Raw genomic sequence first — 15,492 nt, 5'->3', positions numbered from 1 at the left:
AAATAAACACTTGTTATATTAAAATTAGAGAAAGTTCTTTTCCTCTGGGCAATCTGAACAATCCACTCACAATGAAAAACCTAAGAACTGTTATTTCCACAGCATGAGGAGCTGTGTGGTTAAAATTACAGGGTTAAGAGCATTTATTTAATCAATCCACCATATCTTCTAGAAACCCAGGTCCATTTGGTAGGCAGACAAGAATGGCCAGGAGTCTCAAGAAACTGGGGGCTGCCTTCCTATCTTCCAGTGGCTACTAGGTACAACACGGCCAGTGGTGAAGCATACTCTGCACATGAGACAAAGGAGCAGGTGTGGGAGGGCAGAGGGTCTGGAATAGCAGCCCGGGAGCCTGGCGGTACGTGAGAACCACCTGGCAGCATTTCAAATCTGCTGGTGCCAAGCAGTGAAGCACGATCGGTGCCCTTTGAACATTCTCTCCAGTTCCCTGCTCCCTGCAAAGGCATGGTTTCTCATTCACATTCTCATGTTTTCTGTCGCTTTCTCTCTTACGCACACACAAAACGCATGCAGGCACACACACGTGCGCCGAGCTGGCTCTTCCTCGCAGCGAGCAGCAGGGAGCACGGCTTTTCTTGGCAGTGGCTTCATCCTCCAGCTGCATCTGGGCTGGAGCCCAACTGCACCGAGGAACCCGCGGGAGCCGAGGGAGGCTCTGCTTGCCTGCACACCCACCTCGTTCCCACCCCTGATTTCCACAGCAAAGGGAGATCAGGACCCAATGCCCTAAGTATAGCCCATCCCTTCTTTGACATAAATGGAAGGCTTCCCACAAAGACCACATATCCCACCACCCTGCAGTTCTTAAACTCGCATTTTAGCAAGCTGCATTCATTCTGTACAAAATTAACCCCAAATTGCTGCTGGTAGGCACCATGGTACGAATGGCATAAAATCCAGGTGAATTCAAAATTAATTTCTATTTGCCATGTCCATGCTTGACATTCTGTGAACTCATAATGCTTAATTCCTTCCCAAAATGTCTGTTTGCCACCATTTAGAGGCAGGAATCAGACAAAGAGATGTACATGGAGCAAGTTACCAACAGCACATATCTGCCAGGCGGTGGACAGGGTTATCACAGGGACTGTGACACCCACGTGAGCCGGGAGGGGCTGGCCAGCCAACAGGCAGGCTGCCTTCCACAGAGAGGCTGCAAACACTTCCCAGAGTCCAGACAGAAGTTCCAGGGTGACAGAGCAACTGTGGCTCTCGGAAGTGTGTCAAAACTACTGATGACTCTGTGTCAGGCAGGCGGGGAAGCTGGATGGGGTACCCCCTCTCGGGACCACCTCAGACAGGCTCTGTTTACACTACCCACTCCCCATTGTCCTGGAGGTGGAAACCTCATGACAGCCCACTCTCCCCCTACCCTTTCTACCCTCCCTCTGCCTTTTTCTCCCCCTCCCGGCTATTTTCCTTCACCATACAAAGTGGAGGAAAAGCCAAAGAACCTGACAAGTTGAGTCCTGGATAAGGCATTGACCATCTTCATCAATTTCTCTTTTTCTCTCTCCCTCTTACTTTGCTACTGTCCTTGTCTCTAATAATGCAAGGCTCTTAGCCCCTAGGCATACATCATTTGGAGACTTACTAGTATTTTGAAACACTCCCCACCCCCTGAGGTCATCCTGGGCCACTGGGTTTCATAGCCTTCATTTTGTCTCCATATAGGCAGACGCAAACATATGCAGCACCTGTATTTCTTCTCCCCTTCACACTACAGCCATGGTTAAGGATTGCTGAGGAATAGGGTGGGGTGAACATTTATGCAGAAGCAACACAGCATGAGGAATGAGGAGCTGTGTGGTTAAAATTACAGGGTTAAGAGCATTTATTTAATGCTCTTACATCCACCCCTTTAAAGCACTTGAAGATGGAGACAGCCAGCAGGGACCATCACTTTCCTTTCTCCTGACCTTCCAAGAACTCACCAGCATTGATCACAGGATGTGGATAGGAGAGGTAAGGGAGCTATGGTCCAGGCATTTTATATACTTTACCTCATCTGACTTTCACACAACATGCATTTTCCAGAAGAGGAAAGCTGACGACCAAAACATAAGATGCCTTACCCAAGGTCATTCGATGGCAAGCAGCAAACTTGGGATTCTAAACTCATCTCTTCAACATCCAAGACGTGGCTGCTTCTGTGGGCAATGGCAATGGGCTTCCATCTGTATTTCTAGACTGACACCATTCAAAATCTGGATTTGCCTTGGTTTAAAAGCCACAGCAGTTCCAGCCTAGAAATCCAAGGATGCTGGGACCTGGGCACCTGAAAAGGCTCGCCTGACACTTAGCAGAAAGTAGAGACCAAGCTCCCATTGTGAGAAGGATAAAAAGGGGACCCAAAAAGATCCTCTCTGTCAACTGCCCACTCTTAGGGAAAAGGAGGATTATCCTAATGGGAATCTAAGGAATTTTCACTCTGGGGTCCCACAGGAAAATTCATCTCAACTAGAATCTGTTCTCAGAGCCTTAGTCAAGAGTCAGAAGTCAACTGGGGTAGATTGGGAGAAGATGGGCATTGCAAAGAAAGTAATAAAACAAATATTCTTTTATGCCAGTTTCATCTGAATTACATCCACCCCTTTTAAGCACTTGAATCTCCCGGCTCCCGAGTGGATGAGCTGGCTGGTTCCAGCTCACATCCAGGCCAGATGGCCAGTGTGCCTCCAGCACTGGGTGTAGACCACCTTAAGGTCACTCCCAGTCTGCCTCCTTCTCCAGCCTTTTATGACCAAGGGTCTGCTGGCTCTTGGAGGACAAACATTATTCCTGATTCCACAGCAAAGAGGTCCAAGAGCCCTGCACTTGGTAGCAAGCCTTCATACACATTCTGTGAGTGAAACCAGAGGGCTGGTTAATAGGGTGGAAGAACAAAGGAGTTTGGACACTAAGGAAAATTCCTCCCATGGTCTCCACCTTTCAGAAACAAATAACGGGAGGAAGATGGCCAGGGTGTGCCCTAGACACATGGTCTAGTGTAAGGGTTCTTAACCTGAAATCCATGGATGGGCTTTAGAAATCCTAAGCCTTGTAATGCTTTGGGTGGGATTTTGGGAGTTTGCATAAATGCGAGCGCACATTTTCAGAAGGGCTGATCACATGCATTTACGGCCTGGAAGTGGGAGGGCTGGCAGCATGGCCTGCAGGTACTGAAAACTGGGTTGTTCTCCTGTCCCACAGCTGCAAAGCCAACTCTGGCAGAGGAGCTTCTCACACCTCTGCCAGGAGCCAGCCCTTCTCCCCTTTGATGAGAAGCAGGCATAGTCCCTCACTGTGCCTACTTTGTGGGGAATGTTAGTTCAAGTGTTCCCCCCTTCCTATCCCCCCACCACCACCACTAAAGAATCAATCACACTTCAATTGCATCATCCTCCAGGGCAGCCACTACCCACCATTCTGTTTTGAGCATCTGCTATTTAACCCACCCATTTTCCCATTGAAAAGGTAGAATCTCAGAAGAAGCCAGATTTAAAACTTACATCACTTTTTTCTTAATTACATATATTGGTTTTCTACAGCCTGCCAAGCCTCTCCTCCTCCTAAAACCACAGATCTAATAGGTTTGTTCTCCTAAAAGCAATTTTGACAGATTCTATGCCCTGGTCTCTTTGAGGGGTTGGTAACTGACTATTAGGCTCAATATTTTTTTTTCAACTTAACACTTATGCTTATGAGTTTGTAATTTCCAGCCATCATCTCTTTTTAGAAAAGGTTATAAGCTGGCCCTTGGATTTATTTCCAGTCCTCTGTGATTCCCTCAAATGGCAGCCTTTGGCCCAGCAGCACCCACTTCCATGTTGAAGGCATTTTAGAATCTGTCATTAAGACTGAGGTTATGTGTTCCACTCTTCCTAATGAATGTTTCAAAAACCTCTCCGATGTTAACTTGGTTTTGTGTTCCCTAACCTATGCTAGATGCAGATTATACACACGCATAGATACATAGGCTAGGCACACATACCCACAAACACACACACACATGTAACTGTATGTTAGTAACCGGTTCTCGGTTATATTTCTAAGAAAGTAAGGAGACGCCTTGTGCTCCTTACTTTAACCCTTTCACCTTTATCTAATTCCTGATATAATTAAAGTTCTTTTTTATTTCTTCCTCGCCTTTTCTGAATATGAAAATAAGGCACCTTATTGTGAAAATGTAGAAATGTAAAAAGAAATATGGAGAATTAAAATAATAATAATCCTATTGCCTTTATATCTTTTACATAATAAGTTGACCTTGCCTTTTCAGGTTTTATAATATTTCTAAATATGCTCACCTGCCCACCAAATGCATTTTTATAGTAAATTCTTTATTTTTCAATTAAGGCTTCCTCTAAGCTTTCACAAGCAATATAAACTGCTCTTCTAAGCTCTCTCAAAGCAGAGGCAAAGAAAAAAGAGTCTGGACTTGAGATTCAGAAAAGCTGAGATTGAGTTCCATCTCTTTCTTCTTCTTAACTATATAATTTTTGGCAATCATTAGAGTTATCTGTACCTCAATTTCTTCATCTGTAAAAAAAAAGGGTAGTAGTTCCTGTCCAAAATTCCCCTTTTTAGTGGAGCTTTAGGTAATTAGAATACATGTTGAGAAGAAAACACAGGAGATAGCCCTTGATAAACTATACAGTACTTCAGAAATGTAAGTAACTATTATTACATCATAATTATTATTGCCTCAGTATCCTCATCCATAAAATAGATGATAATTTTACACACCTCCAAGGGTGATTGGGATGTTTGATTCATTAATGCACACACATCCCGGTCCACAGGGCTGACAGGTATACAGACCATGTCAGCAGCTGTTTATTACATGTCCACCATGTGCCAGCACTCTGTTAGGCACACAGGGCCCAGGACAGAGGCTGCTTCTGCCCTTGAAAATTTCACATCATGGAGTGGGCAGCACAGAGATACAACAAGAGTCACTTCAAACCAGAGCAATGGGAGCGGGAAGGGGGGAGTGTCTCTAGTCTGGTGGGACCAGGAGGACTTGGGCAGAGGACCCCTGAGCTGAATCTTGAAGGCAGCATAGGAATGAAGCAGGAGAAGTAAGGTGAGGAAAACCCTCTGACAGAGCAAAGGCCTGGGGTGCAAAACAGCCTTTCACATTATTTGTTCCTTGGCTTGGTCGCCATGCCATCTCCAACTCTATTCTTCTTGGATCATGTAAAGATATGAGATAAGCCTGGGAAAAACAGTTCTATACATAAAGCTAGAAAGATTAGTCTCGCTCTCCTTTCTCCTGGAAAACTAGATAAATACTGTACAAGAGAACCTGAGAAGGAGACACAGACCACAGATTAAAAATCACAGATCACAGTGCCTGGCTGCTGCTCTGCGTTCCAAACTCTGGATGACTTCGCTGCCCATCATCCCTTCAATTATTTTCTACTAGAGGTGGGGTCCCTTGGCCTGGCTGGTGATCAGTGCTGATCGGGGCAACTTGCCCAGTCCTGATCTGGACCGAATTGAGGCTGGCAGGGGAGAGGGGTATGCTGGAGCAGGCTAGAAGAGGTTAATGAGGGGAAAAGAAGGGCCTATATAATACTTTCAAGGATAAAGATTTTTTAAGAAATTAGCTCCCTCATATCTTTCTTGGAATGAGTTGAGTAAAACTCCTAGAGCAATAACAATAATTCCCGTTAGTAATAAAACCAACACCAAAGCAGTATTCCTGACTACCATTCTTTTACTCCAACCGTTAGTCTCCACTCAAAGTAGTAGTTTATGCAAGGGTGTGAAAAAGAAAGAGGTACAAGAAAATGAATAATCTTCAAAATAGCCAAGATTAGATGAGCAGAGAAGAGGACTGTGTCCTCCTAAATGAAGGGGAGTCTTCAGTTTGGAGAGGAAGTCTATTTACAGAATGGTAGGAATAGGCTATAAAAGAGGGTGCCCACACCTTAACCATCATGTGAAATGGAAGAGATGCTGATTGCCAGTGCCATGAATTTCTCACCTTTCGTCTCACTGAATTAAATTAAGGTCCCCAAATTTGCTATTTTGTAGGCATGCATTTTTCCACTTGAAAAGAAGTTTATCTTTTGCCAAGGGCAAAGCCCAAAGAAAAGGAATCTGGAGGAAAGTTGCTTTCTCTGAAGTTTCAAAGTTTATGGTTCCTCTACATAATACAGAAACCCTTATCTTCCTTTACATGGAGGTGGCTCTGTATAATGTAAAGAGTCAGGGGTTAGAATCAGAGGACATGAGTTGAAATCCTGGCTCACTGCTGTACCTTGAGCTCTCTAATTCTTACTCTGAGAAACAAAATAATAATCCCAGCCTTGTGGTAAAGATTAAATGAGATAGCATATATTAACATAACCCAAAATACAATGGGCATACCATAAATATATATTGCCACTTCAAGGCCCAATTTCAATAGGCAAAAGCAAGGCAATTCCTATTTGATAACTATTATATTTGGATTGACAACAATAATTCTTAGTATTTTATGGCACAATTCATTTCTAAAGCGATCTACAAATTCTGGCTACCTAATTGCAAGACTTTCTCACCCCCTTCCCTAACCCCTGTCTCAGTTGTATAAATGCAGATTTATCAACAAACTAGATGGTGACCATTCATACATTTAGAGTCAACCTTGAGTTTTATGTTGAAATCAAAGCATCATTATAACTAGGTACAGAATAAAAAGGAGAGGTTGAGAAAGCCCAGCCCAGTGAAAATGATTGGGGAATACATATAAAAGCCCTCAAAGAATCTGTCCCAAAAGCCAGCATCAGAAAAGTGCTACAAACAAAGGGAAAATAAATATAGTACATGGACAAATAACTTGAGGGGCTTATTTCTGCTTGAGAAGATCAAACAAGACTTTGTGGGTGAGACAGTCTTTGAGATGAATGGACCTTGAGGAATAACCAGTATTTACATGGAATTGAAGGGAATGGGAAAAGCATAATTAGCGATGAATGAGAGCTTTTGAAGAAATACCCTTATTCAACACAATGTAAAATGAAACCCAAAGAAGTGAGACACTAAGAAATGGGTATATTTTAATTCTTCCCGCCTATAGCTAGGATTAAAGATACTCTCACCTCTTCAACTCTAGTAAAATTCAGCCAAAGCATCCGAAGGTGTTTGGTCCTGGCCAGTTTTTCTCAGGGGTTAGAGAATGGACCGTGAATTGAAGGGTTCTGGGTTCAATTCCAATCAATGAACATATACCTCAGTTGTGCCAGAGGCAACCAATCATTGTGTCTCTCTCACACAGAGGTTTCTCTCGATGTGTTTCTCACCCTGTCACTCTCTCTAAAAATCAATGGAAAAAATATCCTCGGTGAAGATTAACAGTAACAAAAAAAAGAGGTATTTAGATGGCAAGGAAGTGGAAATATAAAAGGCATAAATATGTCCAGTTTATCCTCAATGCACATTCATTTCCATTATCATCTTTATCAACAACCCAGCATTTTCCAAGCACTGCCCATTTGCAGAGAGCATTCTGCTAAGCACTGAGGATATAACAATGACATAACGATGAATTTTGTTCACATGGAAAAATGACAAATTAATCAACAAACAAATTACTTCTCTTAGATATGCAGGCTCTAAGGAAATTCATCCAGTATTTTTTCTTCAAAAAACCACGGGGTCAACATTCTCCTCCAAGGAAACCTGTTAAATCTGAGCGCTGATATTTGGTCAGGGTAAGGTTTCTTATGCAATTCTTCCTCCTCTGGGGCCAACCAAGAGATATTTAGAAATTCAAATCAATGAATACACTTCCTATGTTCTTCCTAAATATTTAGTGCCTCACATCTCAGCATATCCTACCAAACACCAGTGAGAACCCAAACCACACTCATAACCTTTCTCTCCTTTTTCCAACTGCTATTAGCAGATATCAAAAAAAAGAGCTAGTATTTTTGCTTTCTTATGATTTGTCTTCTTAAAAAAAACACACAGATCCATAAGTTTTATTTTTTTTTCTCACCTCTGTACATTTAGGATCACATTTATTTTAAAATGGGGAAGGGAGGGAGCCAAAAAGGAAGGATGTGAGAAAACGACTAACCCAGCCGGCCTAATAATCAGTGAATCAAGTTATAGTCAGAAAAAAACAAAGCTTAATGCCTCCTACCCTCTTCCTCCTCTTCAAGCCTTTAATATTCCACTTCAGGCACTGAGAGGGAGGGTAACATGGTTAGTGAATCCCAACCAGCACTAAGATAATTGCACCATCCACACCCCTCACCAATCAATCAGGGTCTGCTTACCAGCCCGATTTATTAATAGTCTTCCTACATTTTCAGTATTACAAAGGGGTGAAATGAGGCTTCCTCTCCAAAAAGGAAATGGGTGCCCTCAGGAAAGACTAAGTAGGACAGAGGATGGTTTGCAGAACCGAGGGCTACTCGCCCCGTTTCATAGCCACATCTGTCTCCAGGCTGTCAAGGAAAGGAGTCCCTAATGTTCCTAACCTTCAACACCAGGCCTATGTGAGTGTGGATGGAGCTCAGGAACAGGGCAAACTCGGCTCAGCTCTTAATTCAACACCAGTCCCAACCCTGTGTGCATTCCATCCACTAAATCCTCTCATATTCCAACTCCTTCTGACCCCCAGCTCAGGGGCCCTGTTAGTCATGTAATAGTTTTAACAGCGAGAGAGTCTTGCTCTACATGTTCAAATGCTACAACTGCATTATGTTTAGGGCTAATAGGCACCTTGTCAATCATCTTGTCCAGCGGTTCTCGAATATGGCCACATGTTAGAATCCTCTGGGGAATTTCTAAATGACCACTGCCTGGATCCCTCCCCAAGAGGTTTTAATTTAACTGTCTCAGAAACTAGAAAATCAAGGCCCACCATCCATGCATGCACACAGTCACAAAGTAAAATAACACAAGCAGAAACAAAGAAACTTCTGACTGCCAAGACCAGACCACCATCTTCTCTGTTATCAGTGAGACAGCTCCTGGCTACTCTGGAAAACTGAACACTGTTAAAGACACATTACATGTCAAGGGAGTAGCCTGGGCTCTGAAGACATGTGGAGGAGCACACACCCATCCTGGCTGATGTCACGGACATGCATTCCACGGGCACTCATGGGGCAGGGCAGTGGCTGGGAGATTCAGTGGACATGGCTCTGACACATGTATGTGGATTTAGACCATGTGGCTAAGCTCAGAACTGATGTTTGTGAAAGAGAATAATCTTCAAGCATTGATATTCTTATTGTCCTCTCTCTCTCTCTCTCTCTCTCTCTCTCTCTCTCTCTCTCTCTCTCTCTCTCTCTCTTTCACACACACACACACACACACACACACCACATGTATTACTGTACTTAAATTGTACAAACACATTTAATGCACTTAAGATTACTTCTGGTTACTGTACTTGGTAGGTAAGTCACTGCACAACATCTACATCCACAGTGTATGGGGTGCATGTATTGTGTATTTGGATGCACACAGAATACACTGATCTCTAACCCAAAGACACCAGTTAGCATGGTAGCTGAATGACCAATCTAAGGCCCCCAGAAGGTAGGAGCTTTGCTACCTCTCGGCATTTTCAGAGTACAGTTAGCTTTGGGGAAAGAACTGTGGCATCACCTAAGCTTCAGGTTTCTTCTCAGACTCTCCTCCCTCCTTGAAAAGGTGTTGCTTTCATACAGCCACTGTTTTTATATTCAAACTCTCCTCAAAAAATAATAATAAGATCCAATTTCCTAAGAAATTCTAACCAGTTGAAGCCCTGAGAGGGGCTTTATACAATCTTAAATAAAGATTAATGAGAAATTTAAACTCAAATATCTTTCTAAAGAAGGAAGTGTGTGCTCTGAGTGAGGCAATGAGGAAAGTCGTGGAGGATGGCACGTGGAGAGCACAGTTTGGCTTTTAGGAATCAGGTGAGTTAATAGGTCTAAACCTTAAATTGTCCTCATTTAGGAAGCTGTCTACTGCAGATGTCCTCCTGCTTACAAAGGTGGGTTCCAAGCAGAGTTAAAGCCTGTAGCCTCTCTCCTTCCAGGTCTGCCACTCCCTCAGGTCTGGCTTTGCTCCTCCTTCTCTCCCCTCTCCTCATTCTTCTAGGCACAGCCTTGTCCCTATGCCTCTGCCACCCTGCCCCTGATATCACCTTGGAATAAATGTCCTTCAAGTCAGCCAGTGGTGGCATTTGCTAATCCACATTTCTTAATACCCAAGATACTCTCTTCCTATGTAGTGGATCTTTAAAAAGTCTTCAGGCCAAACTTAGGTTCCTTTTGCTTATAAAATGAATACAAACCACAGTGTGCAGAGAAATGGTGAAAGTATGGGGGGGGCGGGGTGGAGAGCAGAAAATGATACAAATAACATTTAAAGGAACATGGATTTCAAACTCTTCTTCCCATAGGCACCAAGGCTACCATTTAATCAAGCAGTGGTTACACTTTCTTTTCTTCATCTCTACACTTGGGCATCCCCATGAAGAATACTTCTAAAACATCAGGCCATCTTTTTAAAAAGCGGCTACCAGAAAGGATTCTGTTAATTCCCTGGGAATAATTGAGCCCCTCTTCTTCTGTCACTCCCCTTTCCATTAAAAAAAAGCAGCGAGGGTCAGAGTGGCTCGCCACTTTAGAAACACATGGGGCTAAGCTGGTCCTTCATTCTGAGTAGCTTGGCTTGGGCTAGCATCCAGCTCTTTCCTTGGCTACATACCCAGTAGCAGCTGTCCCTTTCTTTCTAATACCCATCAACAAAGTCAGTAGCAATCCAGTGGTCTAAAATGAAAACTGTGTCATTTGTTCATTCTAGAGGCAAGCCTAATAAACCGGGCAAAGAGTCATTAAGGGTAGCATCACTAAAGCTAAGGCAGAAATCAGAGCCTCTTCCTTCCCCTTTTAAGAAGACCCTGACTTTATTCTCTGCCTCAGCATCTGGAATCTGAAATTCCTATTAAAGAAACCTGTGCTTTCCCATGTTGCTCTTCTCCCCGAGTTAAGGGAAGCAAGAGAGACCAGCCCACCTCTCCCCCTGTTCTCCATCCTCCTGAAATGACCATTCTCTCCTTCTGCAAAACTCACATTTATTCTTAAGACACATTTTAACCGTCAACCCCTCCATGAAGCCCACCTCATTCTCCCGGCTTCCATACCTCCTTCATTAAATCATGAGCTGCTGCAAAGTACAGACCAGAGCTAATTCTTTTTCATAACGCAGTCTTTGACAAATATTGGTTCTTAATAAACATTTGTTAAATAATTGAACAGAAAAAAGGTATAAAATAAAGTTTAAAAAAAGAGATAATGTGAAATAAAAGAGACTAAGAGATGACAAATAGATAACCCAGAAGCAAGAGAAAATAATCAGTTATGAGAAGAACCAGTATAAGTAAAGGATGGAAGGGAAAGAGGCAAAAGATATACATGGTGGGAGAGTGATTGTAGAGAGGAGATGGGTGAACATAAATACATAGGTTCCTTTCTGATTTTTCTTTTTACTTTTAAAAACAAAGCAAAAATGCTGGAAGTCCCATAAGTAGAATATGTATGTGGAACTGCCAATGTTAACCATGATATGGAATTTGGTACAGGAATGATATAGGCCTGTGATGCATGGTCCAGCCACCTGGGAGATTGCCAGAAATGCAGAACCTCGGGTACCATGTCAGACCACCTGAATCAGAATGTACAATTTAAAAAGGCCCTGAGGTGACTCCTATAGACAATCAAATTTGAGAAGTGCTAATGCAGGCATCTGAAATCCACGGAGAACCTCCTCATGTCCCTATAGTCAATGATGTAGTGCAATAGTGCTGACACTAAGCAGCTACACAACCATAAGCAGAAAACTCAATGTCCCTGGATCTCGGCTTCTTCATCTATTAAATGAGAAGATTAGAGTACATGCCTTCTAACATGTGACAGAGCTGTGATGTTGTTGATCTCATCTAGCATCATAGCTTCAAACTGTTCCTATACCGATGAGAACAAACAACAAATAGCATCATCTGCTAATTTAATATTTATCTATTCATTTAATATTTTGAACTATCTTTTATGTGCCAGTCAATGTGCTAAGTACAATGATTCCAACTGATAATACATCCCTCCCTGCTCTTGAGGGGCTCATAAACTTCTTATAAAAAAAAACAGGGCATGTAAACAAAATTAGGGTAAAGTGCACTATTAACTGCAAACAGGTGCTGGCGGTGCACAGAAGGCAGAGCAATTATTCTGCTTGGGGCAGTCAGGGAGAATTTCAACAAGGGATCAGCATATGCTCTATCTAGATCCCTTCTCCGACAACCTCAGCTGAAAGCACTAGAAAGTGTAAAGACAGAAATAAGGTAGTTGGACAGCAACAAGGAACCAACCAAAGGTTTCTGAACACACACCTCTTGGGTCCACTGGAGCACAAGAACACATCCATCCAATGAATCTTGTGTAATGGCCACAGACATACCATGGACAGCCACAGGTAAAGCCCAGAAACCGGCCCCCTTTGAGTGATGCCTGCTCCCTCATCGGTTCTTCTATGCTCTGCGTCCCTCCACAAGACAATATCAATTCATCCGCTAATCTACTCTCCCTGGAGACTTCTTCTTGTGGTTGCTAAGAGGGGATGCACTTTAATAAATGCAAACAATTCATTAGACCAGTAACTCTTTTGATCTATACTTATCTACAGAGATCCAATTGTATGCATGGTGCCAAAGACTGGAAATGTAGTTTACTGAAAGGATGAAATTTCTAGAATGTTTAAGGATGGTGTAGGGTAGCAGTGAGAAAAAGGAGCTTGTTCACTCCTGACCTCAGTAAATTACAGGAGATGGGGTGTCTATCAGGCCCAGGCTTCACTGTTAAGGAAATAAGACTATTATTCAGAACAATAGTTTTCCAACCTTTAGATCATGTTTCACCCTGGCTCCCTCCTGGTCCCTGGCTTCTATAGGCAGATTTGTTTGCTATGGTTCCTTTCTCCTGACTCCTTCTGTATTTCATAGTCAACAAATATTAATGAAATATTTGCTTTAACCTATTAGTAGTAGTGGATATGTCACCCTCGTTTTTATGTTCTTAAACAAGAAAATGGGGGGTGAGGTGGAATCCTGCATCCTGAGTTCATCATATCCATGGAGGAGATGGGAGAATGTTTTACAAGTTAACGAACGGTGATGTGGCCAAGGGCTGGATCAGTTGGTCCTTTCTCCCTATCAAGAACCACTCATCCCACCAACCAATTCCAGTCCATGTTTCCACCTCCCAGGTGCCCCATCTCTCTCCACACACAAGGCTGGAAGTGAAGGTCAAGGAAGATGGTCAGTCTGAAGCCATCTTTCTGTAGGTGAAGCAAGAATACAAAATCAAGATGCCTGCTGTTCCTCCCTGCACCAGAGGAAGTCGCTCTTCTCGCTCAACATAAAAAAAAAAGGCACTGGGTGTACAAAGTAGTGACTAGAGAAAAATTTTTTCCTCCTTTTCCTTTTCTGTCATTTTGTCTCCTTACTTATTATTCTTCTTGCCTGCATTCACCTCAGTCATAAATTACACACATATGGTGGCAAAGCAAGACTTTTCAGACAGGCAGATTTCTTAGGGATGGAACAAAAGGAGGGAAGAAATTACACAATCCAGGGATACACATCCTGCCCTCTCCTTGCATGCTAACATCTACCTCTTAGAGGCCATACTGTTCTGTGTTTACCAGTCCATCCTGCTTTGCTACACCTGAAACACGGAGATAGAAGACAACCATGCTGTTCTGATTTCCTTGAAATCACCAACCTAACCTCCTCAACCATGCTTTCCTGGGAAGTCTTTATTTCCCATTAATTTTTTTCTTAATTGTACATGTTGAAGGTTCCTCAGTTAATATTAAATGTTCTCTCTCTCCCTCCCACCAGCAACCACATCTCTTTCCCATTTAACCCATATTGTAGGGGAGGGGCGTGTGAAGGAGAGAAGACAAAATAGAACCCAATCAACTCTTCATGTTATGAGGAAAAAAGAGAGAACAATGGCCCCGAGACAGCCCAGAACACCACTGAGTCACACAAAATCTGCTCGGGAGGACAGGAACACCTTCCTCCTCTCCTGGGTCTACAAAATGGCTTTGGGTGTGTAAAAGGTACAGACCACCTGTGGGGATTTCTCCTGGGATCCTCAGAAGCCCTTTCCAGTAAGAATTCCATTCTTTTCTCTTTGTAGCTTTCCCATCACTTGGTCCTCATCTTCCTCAGCACCCTCTGCTTTTCACCTCTTGTCCTTTGCCTAGGGTTGGGGCTGACTAATATTGACTCAGAACCTGGATTCATCTCATTAACAACCAAGGCAAATGTGGCTGAGACCCTGTCAAAAGGACTTCTGTCAACCTCATCACCAACTAACGTGACGAAAGACCTACTCAGTGCAGAGCACTGTCATGGCACCAGGAATGCAGAAGACAGCATGTGTCCTTTGATACCCACCTCGCCTTGCCCACCTGCACATATGAGATCATCACACCTGGAGCTGCATTTCTAACCCATACCTCTATTCTATTTTAAAGTAATTTTAAGAGTTCATCCTCCCACTTGAAGGAGTAGAAACAGATGCAGAACCAGTTCAGGTGTCTCTGAGGTGAGCGCACATCAGATAACCTCAGCTATTTGTGGACATGACAAGGACATGGTTCAAAGTGAGATCCCACCCTCTCACTCTCATGACCACACCATGGCTACAGATTAGTGGTTAAGCAATAAGGTTCAAAGGAATAAAACCAGGGGTGGGGGAGTAGTGAATTTGGCTCAAATCCATCCTTTTTGGACAATAAAGAACTATCTTCTACTGTGATGCTGAGAAATAAGGACCTTCCGCTACTTCCCCCACATCCCTTCAGTAGTTCAGATTCATTCTAGGTAATGTTATTTAAAAAATACAAAAAAAAAAAAAGAATTTTGAGGGGAGTGGGCTGGAATATTTTAAAAGAGATTATTGATGCTAATGATTCTACTACATTATTTTGAGGATCATTATGTCAACCTGAGTGCTGCATTTGGGTGTCTTCAGAGTTTGGGGGTATATGGCCAGTGGACCAAGGAGAGGGGCAGCCAGCTCACCATCAAGGCCCTCTGGCACATGGATATTCTGATTTCCTCAGGAGTTGTCTTGGATTACATGAGTGACTAGCTGAAGAGTCACTAGCTAAGTCTTTTCCATTTCTCCTGCTATTTCTCTTTTCAAGTGCATGCAAATACTGCCAAACCCCATTTCACATATCATAAAAAATTATGAGAGGAGGGGAAAATTGAAGTATGAACTCTGTTCTGAGGGTACAAGACTCACACATACAAACGGCACATCTCTTTGTTTAACACAAAGGCTCACGTGTCGAATCCTGCACCCCTTCCACATGCACAGCATTTTAGAACTCTGCAAGATAGCCATTTTGCAAGAGTGTGGAAGTAACAGTTTGCTTGGAGGATGTGTGGGTATAAATAGATGTGTAGACAGAAGGAGA

General features: G+C 43.0%; 1 protein-coding gene across 2 annotated transcripts in view; it reads right to left on the bottom strand.

Moving 5' to 3' along the window:
* Positions 1-15,492, bottom strand: part of GRIN2B (glutamate ionotropic receptor NMDA type subunit 2B) — a 413,432-nt gene that overhangs the window by 395,019 nt on the left and 2,921 nt on the right. The gene's annotated exons all lie outside the window — the stretch shown is intronic.

The sequence above is a fragment of the Pipistrellus hanaki genome, assembly GCF_964339955.1.
Source record: "Pipistrellus hanaki genome assembly, chromosome: 3".
NCBI lineage: Eukaryota > Metazoa > Chordata > Mammalia > Chiroptera > Vespertilionidae > Pipistrellus > Pipistrellus hanaki.
Note: the sequence above shows the minus strand (reverse complement) of the source record. Positions and strands in the feature narration are given on the sequence as shown.